A 22163-nucleotide genomic window follows, 5' to 3' on the forward strand; every position below is an offset into this window, starting at 1 on the left:
AGGCTCACCACATGGACAGCCTAGTGTCCCATGTACACCTTCCTTCAGGATTCTGCACTGAAACATGGATGTTGACATATGTCAGGGTCATTGACTGTCCTGATCTCGGAGGGCAGATGCTAACTACCCTCAGGAATTCTTTTGCAACATCAGAAGCTGTAGGCTCATTAGACTCAAAGCATGTGAACCACCACCACAAGTCAACTTTGATTTAGAGCAAAGGAGCTGGCATTGCTTGAAGGTGAGGTCACTGGAATCGGAGCCTTGATGAAGTTTCTCAGAAAGAAAACATTGTGCTGTGTTTGTGTCTCCCTCACATTCCTCCTTCCCTCTTGCCTCGCTTCCCACCACATGTGGGTTGGCTGTTCCCAAGGCCCCAGGGATTGAAGGAAAGTTATTGAGTTTGGAGCATATCAAAGCATCTACACAAAACCAGGGAGAAGCCCCCTTAACCTGGGCACAGTTTTCCAAGGAAAAATACTCCCATGTTTAATGGAAGAAAGAGACTGAAAGAGGTAGCAACTTCAGCCTGTTACAGAAAACAACACTTGGTGTGTACTCATGGAATTAACTACATAATAAGGAGGCTAATTCTCCAGCTGTGAGTCAGAGTCTGGCTGATGTAAAGTGATGGAGGGAAAAGCTCCTGGGAGTTTATACACAGGGAGATTTTCCAGGACTCTTTGTCTTACTGACAAAGGCTGGGACCACAGTTTCAAGATACCTGTGTTTCAGGATCCAGTGGAGTTACGTAAGCCTGAAATGGTCACTTTATTCCTTTGGCTTAAGTTTTCTCTTCTGTAAAATAGGGGTCGCAATATTATTTCTTCTGTAGGGTTAAAGTGAGGATCAGGATGGGAAAGTGCTTTGTAAACTACAAAGTCATTGCCAGTGTTAAGTTTGCTTTACTCTCATACCGTTCAACTAATATGTGTCTATATTTATTTTCAAGACTCACTCTGTGTATGGCCCTGTTCTAAGTCTGGAGACTGAACCACAGTGAGGTACCCAGTCGAGACAGAAATTTAAAATTGTTTGGTTTGCTTATAAAGGTGAAAATAGTGGTAATTTGAAAGGTATAAACAGTTTCCCTGGTTCCTTTGGCCTCACCTTAGGAGGCAGTTACTCATTATCTAGCCACACTCCTTCCTCCTCCAGTCTTTCCATCTCAGAAGATGCTTTCACATGACACTTACCCAATTGCTCAAGTCAAAATTATAGGAGTCATCTTTGATTTCTCTTTCCTTTACCTCTTCCACATCTAGTCTATCACTGAGTCCTACTTCCTTCACCTGCAGAAAATATCCTGAAATCTCTCCTCCCTGGCCAGCTCTACTGCTACCGTTCAGACACAAGCCATACTCATCTCTCACCCTGCCTGTCATGATGGCTTTCCAACTGCTTTCTCTGTTTCCACTATTATCATCTACCATATCTTTTCTCCAAAGTAGTCAAAAGGATCTTTTAAATATACCATGCCATTTTCTTGCTTAAAAGCATCAAATTATCTGGATTTCAAGTTGCTTAACATGGCTTACTCATGCCCTGCAGGACTGGGCTCTGTCTCTAGTCAGAGCTCAGCTCATCCTCCACATTTTCACTCTGCTCTAGTCATACCAACATTCATTCTGGTCCTTAAGAGCTGATTATTCCCACCTCAGGGCATTTCCCTAGCTGTTTCCTTTGCCTGAAAGCTTTGAGCCCAGATCTTTGCATGGCTGCCTCCTCTTCTTCTTAGTCAAGCCTCAGTCAAACATCTTGACCTCAGAAATGCTTCTCTGACCACCTAGTCTAAGGACTACCAACCTAGTCACTTTCTCACTATGCTACCTTTTATTTTCCTGGCATTCATCATTATCTGCAAGTATGCTGTTTATCTGTTTACATCTTTGTTGTCTGTTTCCACCTATACCAGAAACTCCATGAAAACAGGAATCTTTCTTATTTATCTACTTCCATACTCTACCTGGTTGCCAGTCTCACCTTGACACAGGCATGGAATAGCATCTAGGACAAAAGAACCTCCCAATCAGTCTATTTAGAGTGGATGAAGTAGACCCTTTTATACTGAGAAAATCACTTTATAGCCCCTTTTAGGTATCAACGTAGAACAAAAACTCCAAAAATCACTCCTAGTTATTCAAGATGATCTCAGTTGAACACCACCACCCACCTAATGTAAATTCCTCAGATTTCGATGACAAGTTGATAAGCGCACATATACATACATAATATTTATATGTATTTTAAATAAAATCAGGCTTCAGAAAGTTACTTCCCTGGAAAAAATATTCTCCTAAATCATAGAGTGTTCTTGTGGAATTATGAGCAGCTGTGTATAGGAGAAGCAGAGTAGATAAAAAGGAATTATAAGTAAGGGGTGTGTAGATCTGATATATTCATCATATTGATCTAGTGGGAAGCTTGTTAGAGAGAGAGAGAGAGAAAGAGAACAGAACGGAACTCAGCAGTAGAGAGAACATAGAGTGAATTACCCTCACCTGGTATTATTTACCAGTGCATAGAAGAGTACCAAATAATCAAGACTGTCTACTCTAGATCAAGGGGACATAATACCCACTTGTGGGCGAATGTGAAGCTTTCCCTGAAGAGAATGTATAATCCCCTTTGTCAGTCATCTGGGGAGCAATCTAATCCTGTTACAGAAGATACGGACTGGGTCAAGAACTCTTTAGAAACTAGGAGGGAAAGGTTGCCACTTTTATACGGAGGCAGGCTTCATTAGACTTGACTGTGATGGAGAGATGCTTAGCAACCCCAAGCAACTGGGATGTGATGGGTGAGGGGGGCGTGCTGGGAACTGGTTCCTGCGTAAGACTGAGAGCTGGGCAAGCATGACTACATAAGGGACCATCAAGTTGTACTTGACCAGTGGATTTTGAATGAAGCCACTTCTTGGAGCAATTATATGTTACACTCTGTGTCCTATGTCCATTTTGTTATCCTCAGTATCTAAGAGTGTTTCCTCATCCTTGGTCAGAGCAGGAGGTAGAAATGAACCTAGCCCAGTGAGGACAGCTGTGCCCAGTGGAATGGCAGTCTAGTGAGGATCAAGGCAACCTACAAAGGTAGATAATGTCCCAACCAGATGGTGTGGAAGAAGGAAGGACTTCCGTCTGCCTGTTTGTATCAGAGTATAACTTGCAAAGGTCTCTTAAACAGCCAAGAAACACTAGGTGGGGTGGTATACCACTTTGGGGGTTTAGACTGGTTGGAGTACATGCTACAATAATTGGGTTATAAAAAGAAGTGTTGCTAATTTTGGAGTCATAGGCTGCTTGTCCAGAGGTGAACAGCTCACATAGAGATGAGAGGACACAGGGTGACCTTCAGGGAGCTTACCGTGGGCTAAGTAGTTTCAGCCTCTCAGAACCCTCACAATCCTTCCTATGTCCCCCCAGGAGCGAAGTGCAATAGTTGGAAAATAGCTGAGTCCTTCCAGAGCCTAGCAGAACTCCACATGGAAAGGGGCTTCTGGAAACTTTCCCTAATCCCAGGGAAACATGTTCTTTAGTCTGGAGGGGAAGATCAAGTCAGTCACATCCCAGAGGAGGGCAGTTGCCGGACGTATGTTTAGGCTTATGTTGCTGGTGGGCTCAGCTCCATGGGTGTGGGACCAGTGCGGCCACACAGACCCTGCACTCAGAAGGGCCACACAATCTGGGTTTAATGCTCCCCAGTCACTGTCTTGAAATCCTTAATTTTTTGTTTGGATTTGTATTGCGTAAGTGAAGTCTGATGGTACAGTAGATCATGCACCAGGGCCTTGGAGCCTGAGCTCCAAGCAGGCTTCCCCCTCCCAGCCCTGTCCTTTGCCTTCATCATCCAGAATGCTGACCAGGTAGTGATGGGCAGGGTGAGGCCCGTGTTCCACTGTTGCCCTCTACCTCCTGCGGGGTCCTGAGTGCAGGATGTTTGGGGGTCAAGCACACAGGCTCCATGGTGAATCTGGGAGGGGCATGGTAGCAGCATTCCCTGCCCCAGGTTGGCAGCATCTCTGCCCATGCTGCAGGTGAGTCAGTGGTGGGGGTGAGCCTCTCACCCACCCATGATCCAGGTACCAAGTGTGACCCAGTGTGGAGGTTGCTGTTCTTTGGTGGCTGCACACCCCCGGGTGTTGGAGCAGGGGACCCTGGGAAGGGAAGGTTGCATCTCAGTGTCCATCCAGGGCATGCTACATCAGGCTGGAGGATCCTGCCAACAGCCAGGTGAATACAAAAATGTGTGGCCTGGGGCCCTGTGCACCCAGGAAGGTCTGCACTCACACTACGAGTGTCTTCCTGCCAGAGGGAGTGCAGCATTCAGTAGCAAACATAAAACATCCTGACAGCCTGGGAGAGAGACTGTGGAAGAAAGGAAGCTGTGTTTTTGTACCTTTAATGGCTCTTCTGTCCTAATTTTGAACAAGAAGCCCCACAAATTATATAGCCAGCCCTGGTTGCATGCATAGTTTTTTGACTGTCCAGATCATCTCTGCATTCCTACCCCCAGACTTTACCTGCCCAAGAAGGCAGGGAGACCATTTCTCAAAGGCAGTGACAGAGTTCTGAAGAGTGGTGGGTAAGCAATTGGCAGTTGGGGTTGGAGGATCTCAGCTGAAAGGCTGACAAGATCAGAGCTGTCCCCAAAGTTTCACTTTAGCCTGCTCACTGCACTTTTCGGAAGTGGATAGGAGGGGCGCCTAACTAAAGTCTATCCCTAAAAACAAACCTTCAAAACTATGTGAAGTCAAAATGGTGGCTAAAGGTTTTCTTTCCTGTTGGACTGTAGGAATTTTGGGGTGTTTTCCCACCCAGTTATTCCCAACGCAATCTAAAATGTTATACTTGTAAAACTCCAGAATGTCAGAAAAAGGGAAGAAATCAAAGGTTTTCTAGTTCAACTCATACAATTTGCAAATGGGGAGAGTAAATTCTGCACCACTAAGTGAGACAAAACTGTTCAAAGTTGGTAGAATTAATGGGTGAGTAGCAGAATTTAGATAAAGGACTTCTGAGACCTAGTCCAGGGCACTTTCTACTAAATCTGAGTATTTCTTTGTTCCTTTGGAGTGATTTTTATTTCATGAATATTAGACGTGCCAAAGCTGGCATTTATTTTAAAAAATTGTTACCATGTATTGAGTGGCTAGTGCCTGGCAGGCACTCATTATTCATGGTTTCTTTTAAGGTCACAACAATCTTGTAAAGATATTATCATGGCAACATTTTACAAGTGAGGATGTGATTTCTCCAAAGCGTAGAAGTTTCATAGTTAGTGTGTAAGATGGGATTCAAATCCAGGTTAGTATAACTCTGAGAGCATTGTAGTAGGTTGAATGGATCCCAAAGGATAAGTCCACTGGGAACTTGTGAATGTGACCGTATTTGGGAAGAGAGTCTTTGCCGATATAATTAAGCTAAGGATCTTGAGATGAGATCATTCTGGATTACTGGTGAATCCTAAATCCAATGATAACTGTCCATATAAAGAGACACAAAAGAAGACACAGACACACAGAGGAGAAGGTGGTGTGAAGATGAAGGCAGAGATTGGAGTGATGTGGGTATAAGGCGGAGTGTGAGGTTGCTGGCAGCCACCTGAAGCGAGGGGAAAAGCCTGGAACAGATTTGTCCTCAGACCCTCCAGAAGGATCCAACACTGCCAACACATTGACTTCAGACTCCTGGCCTCCAGATCTATAGAGAATAAATTTCTGTTGGTTTAGACCACCAAGTTTGTCATAATTTGTTTCAGCAGTCCTAGAAAATGAATACACCTGTGCTTTTTTTTTCACACCTTATAGCTTCTTCTATATACTTTTCTTTCTTTAGCTTACTTCCTAGTCTCAAGTAGTCCCTCAACAGGAAGATTCTCTAGGTACTGGTTAGAAAAAGAATTCAAAGAAAATAGTTGATAACTGATGGCTATTTTGCAAGCCTTACCTGGATCCGTTGATTCAATTACACAAGCAAGAGTTCTTAAAATAAATTTCCTTGGAAAAATTAGGGGAAGCACCTACAGTGAATTGCAAACCATTGTTCCAGTTGCTTTTTGTAAAAAAAGACACAGGCCACTGAAATGATTCATAAATCATGTGATTTTTAATATGGATGATACCGTGCAGAACTTCTTTGTTTACCAGGACCTTTCTTTCAAATGCATGGTCTCATTTTGTTCCCATGCGAAGCCTGTATTTCTCATGTTATTTTATTCATGAGAAGACAGTAGTTCAGTGAGTTATCTGCCCAGGATACCATAGCTAATGTGTGTCAGAACAGAGACCTAAGCCCAGCTTACTTGCTAAAATGCTTTTACCACTATGAAATAAAAGAATCACTGGCCTTTATGGTACAACCCGTGTTTTAGTGGTGGAGAAGTGACTTGTGCGTTGAACTCTTAGTAGAAGCAGAAGAGAGATCAAAAGACAGCTGAAAGGATTACACACCAGGCTCTTGCTTTTCTTACTTGGTCTGATGCAAAGCATTTTCTGGATAAAGAAAGATGACTGTGTGAGGTATTGTGGAATTTTAAATTGGGATTAAAGTCATAAAACACCCAGATGTTTTGGAGCAAAGCCTCCGAACACGCTAGAGAATGTACAGTGATGACCACAGCTCAGCCACATTTGAGATGCAGATTTGAAGAGAACCCTCACTTTTCTGGTTTGTTCCAGTGGCCAAATTTGGGGTAAAAACTCAAATGGGAGTGGGGGTACCCTTTAAAAATTTGTAATGTTTATAACGTCTTCTATTCATTTTATGTCTTTGAATCCCTATAGCCCTGAGACGTAGAAAGTATTGTCATCATTTTTTAGAGGGGGAAACTAAGAGGGGGCCAGTGACTTACCCAAAGTGACATAGCAAGAAAGATTTAGTGAAACTGGGATTCTCACCCAGATTTACATACCCCCCTTTCCATCAGACTTTGTAATAAAATTGTACTGTAGAGGTGAATTTGATTCCTGCCAATGGCCCAGAAGTTTTACAATGTGTCATCTGCAGTGTTGGAGCTCAGTGCCCCCAAGGAGCTCTGAGTCAAGTTGGGAAAAGGCAGAAGAAAAAAGAAGCTTTAATACAGCACCTAAATTACAACTACCATTCTGAATACTGACAATTTCAAAAGGTCATACTTGAGTGTTTACCACGAGCTCTCCACAATTAAACACTTATTGTGTACCATCTAGGGTGCCCATTAGAAATAAGCAAGTTCTGACTAATAGTCATTAAAACAAAACAGGTATTTATTAACTGATTTATTAAGAAGTCTGGTAGTCGACAATTCCAGGGCTGGTTTTGTGGCTCAGTGATGCCATCAAGGACCCAGGATTTCAGGACTTCCCTGGTGGCGCAGTGGTTAAGAATCCGCCTGCCAATACAGGGGACACAGGTTTGATCCCTGGTCCGGGAAGATCCCACATGCCGCGGAGCAACTAAGCCCGTGTGCCACAACTACAGAACCTGCGCTCTAGAGCCCGCGAGCCACAACTCCTGAGCCCATATGCCACAACTACTGAAGCCCACGTGCCTAGAGACTGTGCTCCACAACAAGAGAAGCCAGTGCAATGAGAAGCCTACGCACCGCAACGAAGAGTAGCCCCCGCTCGCTGCAACTAGAGAAAGCCCGTGCACAGCAATGAAGACCCAACGCAGGCAAAAATAAGTAAAAATAAATTAATTAATTTTTAAAAGAAAAAAAAGGACCCAGGATTTTATCTATGTGCTTGCTATCTCATGATTTTAAAATGGTTTCTGTAGCACCAGGCCCCAAATGCTCACACTAGTGTCCTAAGGCGGGGGGAAGGGTTCTGTAAAAGGCTCTGTCTTTTTTTTTTTTTTTACGCGGGCCTCTCACTGTTGTGGCCCCTCCCGTTGCGGAGCACAGGCTCCGGATGCGCAGGCTCAGCGGCCATGGCTCACGGGCCCAGCCGCTCCGCGGCATATGGGATCCTCCCAGACCGGGGCACGAACCCGTATCCCCTGCATCGGCAGGCGGACTCTCAACCACTGCGCCACCAGGGAGGCCCTAGGCTCTGTCTTTTTTATCAGAGACTTAACTCTGTGTCAGGCATTGTGTTTATCTCATTTAATTTTCACACATACACATGCAAATAACATTGAAAAAGTTATAATATTGTCTACACCTTACAGATAAGGCAATCTAAAGATTATTTAATTTGCTCAAGATATGGGCCCAGAATTTAAACTCAGGGCTAAAATATTCCAAAGGGTGGGCCTTTAACCACCAGAGTGCTATAAAACCACTTTGCTGAAAGCTATAATCCTTCCACGGTGAAATCCAGGCAGCCGTCAGGTATTTGTAACCCTGTGACATAGCAGTTGAAACTACTTTCCCCCTTCATTTAACAGATGAGGGCCCTGCAGCAAAGAAGACAGGGAGTCCTCCCAGTTCATCCCACCCTAGACTCCAGCTCAGGTCTCCTGCTCGGCTGTGTAGAAACTTCTCTCCTTATCCCTCCTCAACTTAATTCTATTTCAGTCTAGGAAAGGACAAGACTAAGACGAGCATACACTTTAAATATTCCAGTGGGCCGGTGAGGTGATAGTGGTGCAGTGGGATGCATTGCTGTCATATCTCAGGCAAGGCTAAAATACCAAGAGTTTTCCTCCTTTTCCCATAAAAACATGCCATGAAAGAAACCACTTCAAGATGCTGTTGTCTTGCTATGCAGGAGTTGGGAGTGGGGAGTGGGGAGTGGGAGGGAAGAAAAAAGAAAAGAAAAGAGCCTAGAATGTCTTTCAATGTATATCAGCAGCAAAACTCCACCACTCTCTCCCTTTTAACCACTGCTTACAGCAGAGACTGTTATCAATTATCTTGGCTTCTTTCATAAAGACCTTGACTCCTCTGGCTGGACAAGGGCAAATGAGCCAGAACTGTGTGCTTACGTTTGCCCTGCCTTTAATGTGTCTTCATTTCATTTTCATTTTTTCTTATTCTTGGCTATGCTCTTGTCACTTTCTCTGCACCAGATTTTAATACCTTCAAGACTCGTGATTGCTTTGTTTTGATAGTAATATTCAATTAGCGTAGCCCCGAGAGGCCCTCTCCAAAGTCCTGTCTTTCTTGGTGCCTCATCAAACGTAATTTAGGAATTGGGGTGGGTGACGGGGTAGAAGCTAATAAAGAATTATACCACCATAATGCAAAACTTAAGCCCATCATATTTTCACATACGTTCTGAAAATTTTGAACTATAGGGAGATTGTAGCAGGCATATTGGGTTCTTAAATCAGCCTAATTTGCCAGACAAATTAGATAATTAACAGAGATCTTCTTAAAGGGTTTTTAGCAAAGTTAGAGCTGAACATGTGACAATTACAATACATGTTTTCCTCATAAAACAGCCAACGTGATGACTAGTAATTAACCTAGGAACTGACAGGGCATTATTTCTTCTGTTCCTTTCCCAAATGGAATTGTGCCACAATGACAAGGAAAGCCCAAGAGATGTTGATTTGTTCATATAATATATTATTTTCATATATTTATTATTTATGCCATACCTTTGTCCAAAAACATCTATCTGGCACTCCAATGTTAATAACATCAGTATCAAGAAATCTTACTTATTTCTCATAATCTGTGGTGAGATGATTCCAAATAATGTCTCCTAGTTGTAGAGATAATATGTCTAGATGTTTTTTCTTAGAACAGGAGGTATAGATAATATTTTTATTAAACAGAAAGTAACTAGTGTTGAGCACATACACTGTGCCAGGCATGGGACTAAGTGACTTCTAATTATCTCATTTAATTCTTCCAAAAACCTTATGAGGTAGTTTTTATTAATCCCATTTTGTAGAAAACTCTGAAGCTTAGAGAAGTAAAATGATTGGAATCAGATTTATCTGATTTGCAAGGCTATGTTCTTTTTTCTGCATCACAGTACATATGCACGCACACACAAACACACATGTGTCAATTTGTATTTGTGCTGCAATTCTTCTAATTTGACATAAGGTAGAGTATGATGAATAATCCATTTAGTTGCGTTCTTCCAGGATCACACATCCAGAAGTCACCACACACAGACCACACCATTTTAATTTGTGATCCCTCCAAAATACCTAAATGTGTTGGTGAGAACACAAAAGTTGTCCCTTTTTCCCTAATAAAATATCAAGATTTTTTACCCAAGTTTACAAAGGGAGTCCCATAGTGCAGTAGCTAATGAAGCATGTCTCAAGATGGCTTTGCCCTAATGAGACAGATTTTAGGGACCATTCTCAATATAGATAAGGTACTGCCAAGAGCTGAGGATATCACCAAATTCTTGTTACACAGCAAAACTTTTATATTCGGGGTTTATATTTCCATCCCCAGGTATAGAAAGACCAAACATTCCCAATATATACTCTCTTTTTGAGGGAGTTTACAAGTAACAATTGTATATATTTAAGGTGTACATAATGGTTTGACATATATATGCATAGTGAAATGCTTACTGCAGTCAAGCTAACATATCTCCCCACTTAATTACCCCTTTCCCCCTTTTTTTATGCATAGAGTATCTGAAATACACTCTCTTAGAAAATCTCCAATATTAAGTTTATTATTATCTATAGTCATCATGCTGTATATTAAGTATTTATACTTATTCATCCTACACAGCTGCAAATTTGTACTCTTTGACTAATATCTCCCCATTTCCCCCAACCCTCTGCCGTTGGTAACCACCGTACTACTCTCTGCTTCTATGTATTTGACTTTTTATGTTCTACATATAAGTGAGATCATGCAGTTTTTTCTTTCTTTGTCTGGCTTATTTCAGTTAGCATAATGTCCTCCAGATTCATCTATGTTGTCACAAATCGCAGGATTTCCTTCTTTTTACAGCCTGCATAATATCCTATTCTAGCTAGCTAGCTACCCAGATACAAATATTACATTTTCTTTATCCATTCATCTGTGAAGGTACACTTAGATTGTTTCCATATCTCAGCTACTGTGAATAATGCTACAATTAAAAGGGAAGTGCAGATATCTCTTCAATATAGTGATTTTATTTCCTTTGGATATATACCCAGAAGTGGGATTGCTGGATCATATAGTAGTTCTATTTTTAAGCTTTTGAGGAACCCCTATACTTTTTCATAATGGTTGTACCAATTTAAATTCCTGCCAACAGTGTACAAGAGTTCCCTTTTCTCCACATCCTCACCAACACTTGTTATCCTTTGTCTCTTTGACAATAATCAGCCTAACAGGTATCTCATTGTCATTTTGATTTGCATTTCCCTGATGGTTAGTGAGCATCTTTTCATATACCTATCGGCCACTTGTATGTATTCTTTGGGAAAATATCTATTCAAGTACTTTGCTCCCTTTTTTTGTTGTTGTTTGGTTTTATAGATTTATTTTCAAAGGGCAAAACACTTAAGATGATTTAAGTACAAGTCTAAACAGAATTACTCCGTCAAAGTCAGCAATGATGCAGAAATGCGTTCTCACTTCCAGACACTCGCCAGCACCTTCTGAGTCTTCTCTCAGTGAAGAAAAGGGGTCTGAAACCCACAGCCAACATCATTCTCGATGGTGAAAAACTGAAAGCATTTCCTCTAAGATCAGGGACAAGACAAGATTGTCCACTCTTGCCACTGTTATTCAACATAGTTTTGGAAATTTTAGCCACAACAATCAGAGAAGAAAAAGAAAGAAAAGGAATCCAAATCGGAAAAGAAGAAGTAAAGCTGTCACTGTTTGCAGAAGACATACATAGAGAATCCTAAAGATGCTACCAGAAAACTACTAGAGCTAATCAATGAATTTGGTAAAGTTGCAGGATACAAAATTAATGCACAGAAATCTCTTGCATTCCTATACACTAATGATGAAAAATCTGAAAAAGAAATTAAGGAAACACTCCCATTTACCATTTCAACAAAAAGAATAAAATACCTAGGAATAAACCTAACTAAGGAGATAAAAGACCTGTATGCAGAAAACTATAAGACCCTGATGAAAGAAATTCAAGATGATACAAACAGATGGAGAGATGTACCATGTTCTTGGAGTGGAAGAATCAACACTGTGAAAATGACTATACTACCCAAAGAAATCTACAGATTCAATGCAATCCTTATCAAACTACCAATGGGATTCTTCATAGAACTATAACAAAAAATTTCACAATTTGTATGGAAACACAAAAGACCCCGAATAACCAAAGCAATCTTGAGAAAGAAAAACGGAGCTGGAGGAATCAGGCTCCCTGACTTCAGACTATATTACAAAGCTACAGGAATCAAGACAGTATGGTACTGGCACAAAAACAGAAATATAGATCAATGGAACAGGATAGACGGCCCAGGGATAAACCCACACACATATGGTCACCTTAACTTTGATAAAGGAGGCAAGAATATGCAATGGAGAAAAGACAGCCTCTTCAATAAGTGGTGCTGGGAAAAGTGGACAGCTATATGTAAAAGAATGAAATTAGAACACTCCCTAACACCATACACAAAAATAAACTCAAAATGGATTAAAAACCTAAATATAAGCCCAGACACTATAAAACTCTTAGAGGAAAGCATAGGCAGAACACTCTATGATATAAATCACAGCAAGATCCTTTTTGACCCACCTTCTAGAGAAATGGAAATAAAAATAAACAAATGGGACCTAATAAAACTCAAAACCTTTTGCACAGCAAAGGAAACCATAAAGAAGATGAAAAGACAACCCTCAGAATGGGAGAAAATACTTGCAAATGAAGCATCTGACAAAGGATTAATCTCCAGAATTTACAAGCAGCTCATGCAGCTCAATATCAAAGAAACAAACAACCCAATCCAAAAATGGGCAGAAGAACTAAATAGACATTTCTCCAAAGAAGATATACAGATTGCCAACAAACATATGAAAGGATGCTCAACATCACTAATCATTAGAGAAATGTAAATCAAAACTACAATGAGGTATCACCTCACACCAGTCAGAATGGCCATCATCAAAAAATCTAGAAACAATAAATGCTGGAGAGGGTGTGGAGAAAAGGGAACCCTCTTGCACTGTTGTTGGGAATGTAAATTGATACAGCCACTATGGAGAACAGTATGGAGGTTCCTTAAAAAACTAAAAGTAGAACTACCATATGACCCAGCAATCCCACTACTGGGCATATACCCTGAGAAAACCATAATTCAAAAAAAGTCATGCGCCAAAATGTTCATTCCAGCTCTATTTACAATAGCCAGGACATGGAAGCAACCTACGTGTCCATCGACAGATGAATGGATAAAGAAGATCCATATATACAATGGAATATTACTCAGCCATAAAAAGATATGAAATTGAGTTATGTGTAGTGAGGTGGACGGACCTAGAGTCTGTCATACAGAGTGAAGTAAGTCAGAAAGAGAAAAACAAATACCATATGCTAACACATATATGGAATTAAAAAAAATTTTTAATGGTTCTGAAGAACCTAGGGGCAGGACAGGAATAAAAATGCAGACATAGAGAATGGACTTGAGGACACGGGGAGGAGGAAGGGTAAACTGGGATGAAGTGAGAGAGTGGCATGGATATATATATACTACCAAATGTAAAATAGATAGCTGGTGGGAAGCAGCCGCATAGCACAGGGAGATCAGCTCGGTGCTTTGTGACCACCTAGAGGGGTGGGATAGGGAGGGTGGGAGGGAGACACAAGAGGGATGAGATATGGGGATATATGTATATGTATAGCTGATTCACTCTTTTATAAAGCAGGAACTAACACACCATTGTAAAGCAGTTATATTCCAATAAAGATGTTAAAAAAAGGGGGGGTCTGGTATTTTATTCATATACATCCTTCTTATCTGCAGTGTAATCTACAATTTCTTGTGGGCACATTAACTTCTCTGTATCTACATCAGGAATTTCAAACCCAAATTCATCTTCCATGGCCGTTATGATCTCCACTTGGTCCAAACTGTCTAAGCCCAGGTCTTTCATAAAATGGGAATTTACTGAGAGCCTTTCTGGGTCAATCTTGTCATAGAGTTTTAAGACGTAAAGGACAGGGTCCTTGATGCCCTCTAATGTCAAAGGAGTGCATCACTATACTGGGGGCACAGCTATGTAACTCCAACTGGAAACTGCGCAAGCAGCGAGGCCGACTGCAGAGCCCCAGGCCTCCTCTGGGCCCCCGCGGGGAAAAGGGTAGTGCTGAGTGGCTGGGCCGTGGCCAGCGTGGGGAGCCTGGTCAGCGGCACAAAGGCCGCAGGCAGTCAGTGGACACAGGCGCAAAGGACACGAGCTGCCATGGCTATGCCAACCCAGGATGCCCAATTTTTAATTGGGTTGTTTTTTGCTATTGAGTTGTATGAGTTTCTTATATATTTTGAATATTAATCCCTTTTCAGATATATGGTTTGCAAATATTTTCTCCCAATCATCATTGCCTTTTCATTTATTGATTTTTTTCCTTTTCTGTGCAGAACCTTTTTAGTTTGATAGAGTCCCATTTGTTTATTTTTCCTTTTGTTACATAAGCATTTGATGTCATATCCAAAAAATCATTGCTAAGACCAGTATCAAGGAGCTTTTACCCTATGTTTTCTTCTAGAAGTTTTATGATTCCAGGTCTTAGATTTGTCTTTAATCCATTTTGAGTTGGTTTTTGCTCATGGTGTAAGATAAGGGGCCAATTTCATTCTTCTGCACATGTGTATACACTTTGCTCAGCACTATTTATTGAAGGCTATCCTTTTGTCATTGTATACTTTTGGCACCTTTGTTGAAAATTAGTTGACTGTATATGCACAGGTTTATTTCTGGGCTCTTGATTCTGTTCCATTGGTCTATGTGTCTGTTTTTATGACAGTATCATACTGTTTTGATTACTATAACTTAGTAATGTAATTTGAAATCAGGAAGTGTGATGCTTCCAACTCTGTTCTTCTTTCACAAGATTAATTTGGCTGTTTGGAGACTTCTATGGTTCTATATAAATTTTAGAATTTTTTTTTATTTCTGTGAAAGATGCAATTGGAATTATGGTAGTAATCACATTGAATCTTTATATCTCTTTGGGTAGTATAAATTTTTTAACGATATTAATTCTTCCAATACATGAAAGTGGGATATCTTTCCATTTATTTGTGACTTCTTCAATTTCTTTCCTCAGTGTTTATAGTTTTCAGTGTACATATCTTTCACCTCCTTGATTGAATTTATTCCTAAGTATATTATTCTTTTTTATGCTGTTGTTAAGTTTAGCATGATGGCTCTCATTGTATGGTCTTGTTGTGAATCCCTCTAAATAACATGGAGAAGAAATGATAAACAAAGAATGACTTGCATCTTATCCATTTTCTTAGGTTGCCTTTATAATTCTTCCTCCAGGAACCCTTCCATCTGCAAGCTGGATATGATTTCTTTTTCCTCTGAATTCTGTTTTGTTAAGAACAGTGTTGCTCTAATGTTCATGTGCCTTTGAATTACCTGGAAAATGTGTTAAAATGCAGCAGATCTAGGGTGGGATCTCTGATTCTCCATTGCTATCAAGCTCCCAGATGATGCTGATGTTGCTGGTCCATAAACCACCCACTGAGTATAGCAAGAGTTTTTGGAGCACTGGCCACTTCTTGCCTTATATTACAATTACTTGTTTGTGCGTGTGACTTCCTCAGTTGGATTGTAGTAATTTTATTGATGATCTGATTGTAGCTTCTACAGTTACTTCTCAAGAATTTCTCTAACCAATCTAAACAGACATTCAGTGACTCTCTATCACCTAAGCTTGTTTTAATCACGTAACAGGACTTATCCCCTTTGTTTGTCTACTCCCTTTATTATAAAGTAAGAGCATGATCCTTTCAGCTGGAACACAAGCATTAAAATATTACTTGGCATAGAGTCAGTACTTGGTAAATATGGTTTATGGAAGTGATGAGAAAACTTTTTTTTCTTACTTCCAAGTTCATCTCCCTTGTATATAATGGCAGATGCAACCACAATGGAGTAACTGTCATGGCTTTCTGTGTTAAAGTTCATCACTTTCTGTAATTCATAGGCACTATAGGAAGGCAGTTAGACTGAATTGAAGGTTGCTAACAAGACAGTTTTAAATAAAAAGGCTTTGTGTATCAGTGTGAGTGTGTGTAAGTATAAAATATATATAATATAAAAATATAAAATAAATAATACATGTTTTCCTTTTCCCAGTTGGGTCCCTATTCCACCTTCCCACCTGTGATTTTTTTTTTTTTTTTGAGATTCTTGATTAGAATCAGGTAAAGAACAATCTCTTTCCTGGGCAGCAAAAACCCAGTATTGATTTTTCTTTATTGACCAATCATACATTGCAGTATAAATATTTATGATGGTGGCACATAATAAAAAAATAAGTTAAATGCCACAGAGGAAAATGAAATGTAAATGGGAAAGGATTTCTCGTGGGTAATACATCACTTTATAATCTTACGTTACTCTGAGAAGCACCCAAAGGCTTTCTAGGATCAATGCTCAGATTACAAGACCTCCATCATCACAAACAGACATTTGCAATTTGGTCTCGTGTCCTCTTGGGGATCACTCACATCAGGTTTATTTGGCGATTTAGCAAGTGAAATACAATATATATGCAAAGCCCTTCTAAAGTGGCCAGGTGTTTAAATGGAACTCTTCTAATATCTTGGAGCATTTTTGTAGATTCCCCCAAATGTCAGAGTTGAAAGGAGCCATGGAGATCATTATTCCAAGCCTCTCATTTTATGGTGAGAGGAACTGAGGTGCAGAGAGGAAAAAAGCTGGCCTCAGCTCGCACAGCATGCTGCTAGATGAACAAGAATTTCATGCGGCTCCTACTTCAGCTGTTTCTCCCGATCGTGTCTCCATTAATTCTGGAGAAGGAAGGTTTGGGGAAGGTAGGCAGGGATGCAGTAGGAGTCGAGTGTGGGCAGGTCAGATTAGAAAAGGTGTTTTTCTGCTTAAATACTCAGCCAGACAGTTTTAAAATCTCAAAGGACACAGCAAGCGTCAGCTCATTCTCTTCTGGAGTTATTGCTGACTTGGTTAGAATTTATGGAGACAGCCATTTGTTTTGACATCAATTTCTCTTTTATTTACCTAAGAAGGATGGTGACTGATACTGAAAGGTTTTGAGGTCAAAAAGATCCTTAAGTGTTAGTGACAAAGATCTTTAAGGAAAGGTGAATCCTCCCCACCACCCTCTTCCCCATTCTTCAGTCTCCTTGAGGCAAGTAGCTTCCATTTTTGTAGACACAAATCATTTTTTGATAATTCAGAATGCTGGAAGATGGGAAACCCCAATAAATAGCATCAACAGAATTAGAGATAATTAACATACAATGTGTGTGTGTGTTTGAATGTGAACAATATTAGTAAAATAAAATTTATTTTGTGCAGCTAAAAATAAACTATGCATTTATCTTCTGTACTGCAATTTATAGGAAAGAGAAAAAGAGCATAGGATTTTCAGTCTGTACCTTTGTCCTTTTTATTAACCTTCAGTCTCTTCACAGTGATTGTAGTAGGAGGTGTACAATGTCTCTCTTTGTCATTAACCACCCAAGCACACTTACTGAATAGGACTCCCAAACTGCAAATGGGTATGAAAAGACCTCAGTGAGAGAACATTAAGGATCAGACATACATCTAGACTGGGTAGATATTTCAGCCTCCTTATTCAAAACTGCTGTATTTGTCCTCAGAAAGAAATGCCTTTTCAGTGAAATATATGTATGTGTGTGTGTATGTATGTGTGTGTGTATATATATATATATACACATATATATGTATATATGCACACATATATATGTACGTATATGTATGTTTTTTGGTTTTTGTTTTAAGGAAAGGACAGAAAGAAGTAACAGCTGCTTTCATGCATTGAAAATGCAGCTATTCAGAGTAACTTGAGTATTCATACCAGATCAGCGATCCAATGCAGTTTGAGATTTGACGGAATTCCCTCAATAGCTCTAAAACCAGAGTCCAGATGATGAGAAGGATACCTGATGTTTGAATTGCCTCTGCAACTACATTTTTTAGGACTTTCAAATTGCTGCTTGCTAACATTTACAGTTCTCTGCAGCCATAATGTACCACCACGGGATTTGGGAGGAGGTCAAAGAAGCAGGAAAGAAATTGCTATTCCCAAATTCTTACCAGTAAAAGATCGGTGCATGTCAAGTAGCTTTTAATGTCCACAAACCCAGTTCGGTATATACACAAGGCCATCTCCATTAGCAAAGCCTACACTTTCTTCATCTAAAATCTGTTCAACTCCAAAGAGGAAAGAAACTCTGCTGTGAATCTTAATAATCCTAGACATTAGCCTTCAAAGGAACTTCTTGACTTTTCAAGTCCTTTTCACATTGGTTACAAGATATACGTGTGCCTTCTGTTTAGAAAACTTGCTCTACATAAACCCCTACTTTTACTTAAATAATTGAGGTAGGTGCAGGAAAATAGAATGTCTCAAAGGAAGGATTCTTCACTTCTGAAATAAGACTTGACAAGGTGCAGAACAGCATGTATAGCACATGTTACCTGTTATCTAAGATCCACATATGCACATACATAAAAATAGAAGAATAAGCAAAAATAAGCAAATTAAAGCAGTTATCTATAGGGGGGAGGAGGGAGACAGGTAAAGGTTAAAATAAAATCTAACTTTGTCTGAATATATCTCATTTTGTAAACAGGACTTTGGAGCCATGTAAATATTTTAAATTTTTTTTTTAAATCAGAAATAAAAATGGCAATCCAGAAAAGTCAAATAACAATCCATCAAAAAGTAAAATGTAACAAATGGATCTGTGTGTTAAGTCAGTGACTTAGCTACACATGGAAGACTCATTTTAATTGACTATAAATAGGATAATGTGGTAACATATACCAAGGACAACATGAACTGCCCAAACAGTCTTGCTTGCAACAATGATATTGATAGTAATAATATTGGCCTCCTTATTCCAATACTATTATCTTATAGTTGGATAAAGCAAATAAGTATTTAAAAATCAAAAATTTTTCAGCAGATGAGATAAAAATTTAAAATCAAGATGCTAACCAAACCACAAATTGTCTACATGTGGTTGGAAATAGAAAAATATTTTCTTTTAAAAAAATATATATTTCCTAGCTCTGTCCACTGAAAATACTGAGAAGCAATATCCGATCCATAATGACTAGCAGTGATGATCACTGTTAGTTCCCAGATGGTGTTGTTTCAAAATGCTATTTCCCACCAAAAAAAGAAAAAGGGTACCTTGGAGATATAATTAATTCCCCAGGTCTCGGGTCAGGAACATGAGAGGAGCCTGGGACATCTTATCACACTAGATGGGTAGGATGGGGGTGGGTGGGAGGGAGGTCCAAGAGGGAGGGGATAGAGGTATACATAGAGCTGATTCACTTCATTGTACAGCAGAAACTAACACAACATTGTAAAGCAATTATACTCTAATAAAAAGAAAAAGTAGGTCTATCAATGAATGACATTGGATCAAAAGGACTCATGAGCTGCCATTGGCCAAAAATAGAACATTTGGGCCACAAAGAGAATAATAAATGAAATAGATTTAAACATAAAATATTTTATAATCTATGAGCTCATAAAGATATTTTTAAACAAAAATCCCAAACTCTCATTTTTTTGCCTTTATAAGTGTCAGCTTACTCTGAAAACTGTTAAACATGGGGAAAGAATCAAGCATTAATGTATCTTTCCTATAAGAACTCTACCTCACGTATCCAAATAATGTGAAAAGAAAAGCTTTCTTTATAGACCATTTACAGCTATTAAACACAGGACTATAAAAAATCAACATTTTAGCACCTTTAATGAAATGATGAACGATCATCAGTGGATTCTGAAACCTTAGGTGAAAAGCTGATAAGGAAGTTTAAATAGATGGATCCAGCTGGAAATCCCTGAATGTACTGATCACTCTTAACATCACTGGAAGAGACATTATCAGACATTAATTTTCTTCTGATGTGATGCAACAGAAATTATAGAATACCTCCATAAAGTATTCTTGCCTAAGAATTAAAGTAAAACTTACTAGTTCATAGAAAATACAGGACCAGGGTAAGATATGAAGCAAGAGTGCAGTCTAAAAATCCAGAATAAGGAAAATTCTGTGGGAGCAAAGTGCGAGTTTCTTCAACAAATAAGTTATACACAGGCTCACATGTATGGGCACACACACATACAGAGGGATGGGGAAACTGTAAAAATAAACTCAAGAAACATATTAATTGTTTTAGGTATTGTTTGGATCTTGCTTTGAAAAAATATGATAAAATGATATTTATTAAAAAATCAGGGAAATTTGAACATTGTGTATTTAGTAATGTTAAGGGGAAAATTGGTGTAATCTTAGTATCATGGTTATATTTTTAAAAACAGTTCTTAACTTTAGACATACATAAGTATTTTTGTGTGAGATATATAGTATATTAGCGATATTCTAAAACTTGTTAAAGCTGAGAATTCCTTATACTAATCTTTCAATTTGTGTATATATTTGACTATTTCTATGACAAAAAGTTTTTAAAATGCTAAAATAGGACTTATCACAGATTCTTTAAAATATTAAACTACTTTAGGATATTAGTACATTTTTGAAAGCAAATGAGAGAAACCCACTCAAACTAGTTTGGCGGGGGGGAAAGGAAATATATGTGTTTATATTCCTGAAAATTCCAGAGATGGAGCTGTCTCAGAAACTCTGAAGATTCAAATGTCTAGATGTTCCATTTCTTCCCCCTTCTCTCTCCCCATCTCCCTCTTCCCCTCCCGCAGTATCTCCATCCCTCCTGTCCACCTCATCCCCTTTCTCTCCTCTAGACTCCACCTCACACAAGTATTACACAATCCTAGTTCAGCCACCCCTGGAAAAAAAGAGAGAAGCTCTCTCCCAGTGAAGGCCTTATTGGTTTCTGGTACAGAAAGTTGAGTTGACTTGATCACACTCCCCAGTCACGGCTCAGTCACCTCTAGTCCATTTAAGGACCCTCACTAGTTTACTTTATCCTAATTTATATCTCTTTCATCCCTAATCCCTACTAGCATTTATGTCCCCTGATCCTTAGCAAAAATACTGATTCAAAGTTTTTGTTATGTATACTTTTGTTTATGAGTAACTTTATAAAATACTTATTGTGGTTTTGAATGCATATATACATGGCTGTATATCTCATCTGAAACTAATCTTTTTGCCTTTAAAACTATATATTTTAAAAAAATAACTAATTTTATTGGGGTCTGTTTACATACGGTAAAACACACAGATCTTAAGCATATAGTTAAATAAGTTTGACAAATGTATATTTCCATGTAATGGACACGCTGATCAAAATATAGAACATTTCCATCTCCCCAGAAAGTTTCCTTCTGTCCCTTTATAGTAAATCCCAAGTTAGATGCAACCACTGTTCTGATTTCTATCACCAAAAAATTATTTTGCATGTTCAATGAACTTCATAAGCATGGAATCATAAAGTATGTACCCTCTTATGTCTGACTTTTTTTAATTCAACTTAATATCTGTGAGATCCATCCAAGTTTTGGCATATATTAGTACTTTTAAAATTATTTTACTGCTAATTCATATTCCACAGTAAGAATATAACAATATGTTTTAAAGATAAGTATGTGTGTATCTAGTCATTTGCTTCTGGCTGCTTCACAGTATTCTGCAGTAGGCATCTTCCATATTTTACTCATCCAGTCCCCTGGTCATGAACTCTTAGGTTGTCTTCCATAAACTGCTAACCCAAATAATGCTGTGACAACCAACCTCGAGTGTATTCCCTTTGAGAGCTGTGTGATAGTTCTCTGGGGCTTATAAGCATCTTTAATTTCATTAAGAACTGTTGCACTGTAGAATGCTCACATCAGTTTACATTCCCTTCATCTGTGTTCGCAGGCACCGTTTCCCAATATGATGGCCATGTAGAGCATCACAATAAGGTAAGTAATGTTAACCATTTTTCAATATTCAGAGCAGTGCTTTCCAATAGAAAGTTTTGTGATGATGGAAATAGTCTGTATCTTCATTGTCCAAAATACTAGGTCCTAGCTACACATGGTTATTGAGCGCTTGAAATCTGGCTAGTGTGACTGAGGAACTTCATTTTCAACTTTATGAAATTGTAATTAATTTAAATGT

General features: G+C 39.2%; 1 long non-coding RNA gene and 1 pseudogene across 2 annotated transcripts in view; one reads left to right on the top strand and one right to left on the bottom strand.

Moving 5' to 3' along the window:
* LOC309801408 overlaps positions 1-21956 on the top strand; it is a 119593-nt gene extending 97637 nt beyond the window's left edge. The window contains exon 3 of the long non-coding RNA XR_014293576.1: positions 21921-21956. This is a non-coding gene — a long non-coding RNA (uncharacterized lncRNA). The remainder of the gene's footprint in view (positions 1-21920) is intronic.
* Positions 13803-14279, bottom strand: LOC309804766 (acyl carrier protein, mitochondrial-like; annotated as a pseudogene). Its single transcript has one exon. The product of its transcript is annotated as an acyl carrier protein, mitochondrial-like (transcript).
* Positions 21957-22163: the final 207 nt, after the last annotated feature.

Source organism: Mesoplodon mirus (assembly GCF_964341445.2).
Source record: "Mesoplodon mirus genome assembly, chromosome: 1".
Lineage (NCBI taxonomy): Eukaryota > Metazoa > Chordata > Mammalia > Artiodactyla > Ziphiidae > Mesoplodon > Mesoplodon mirus.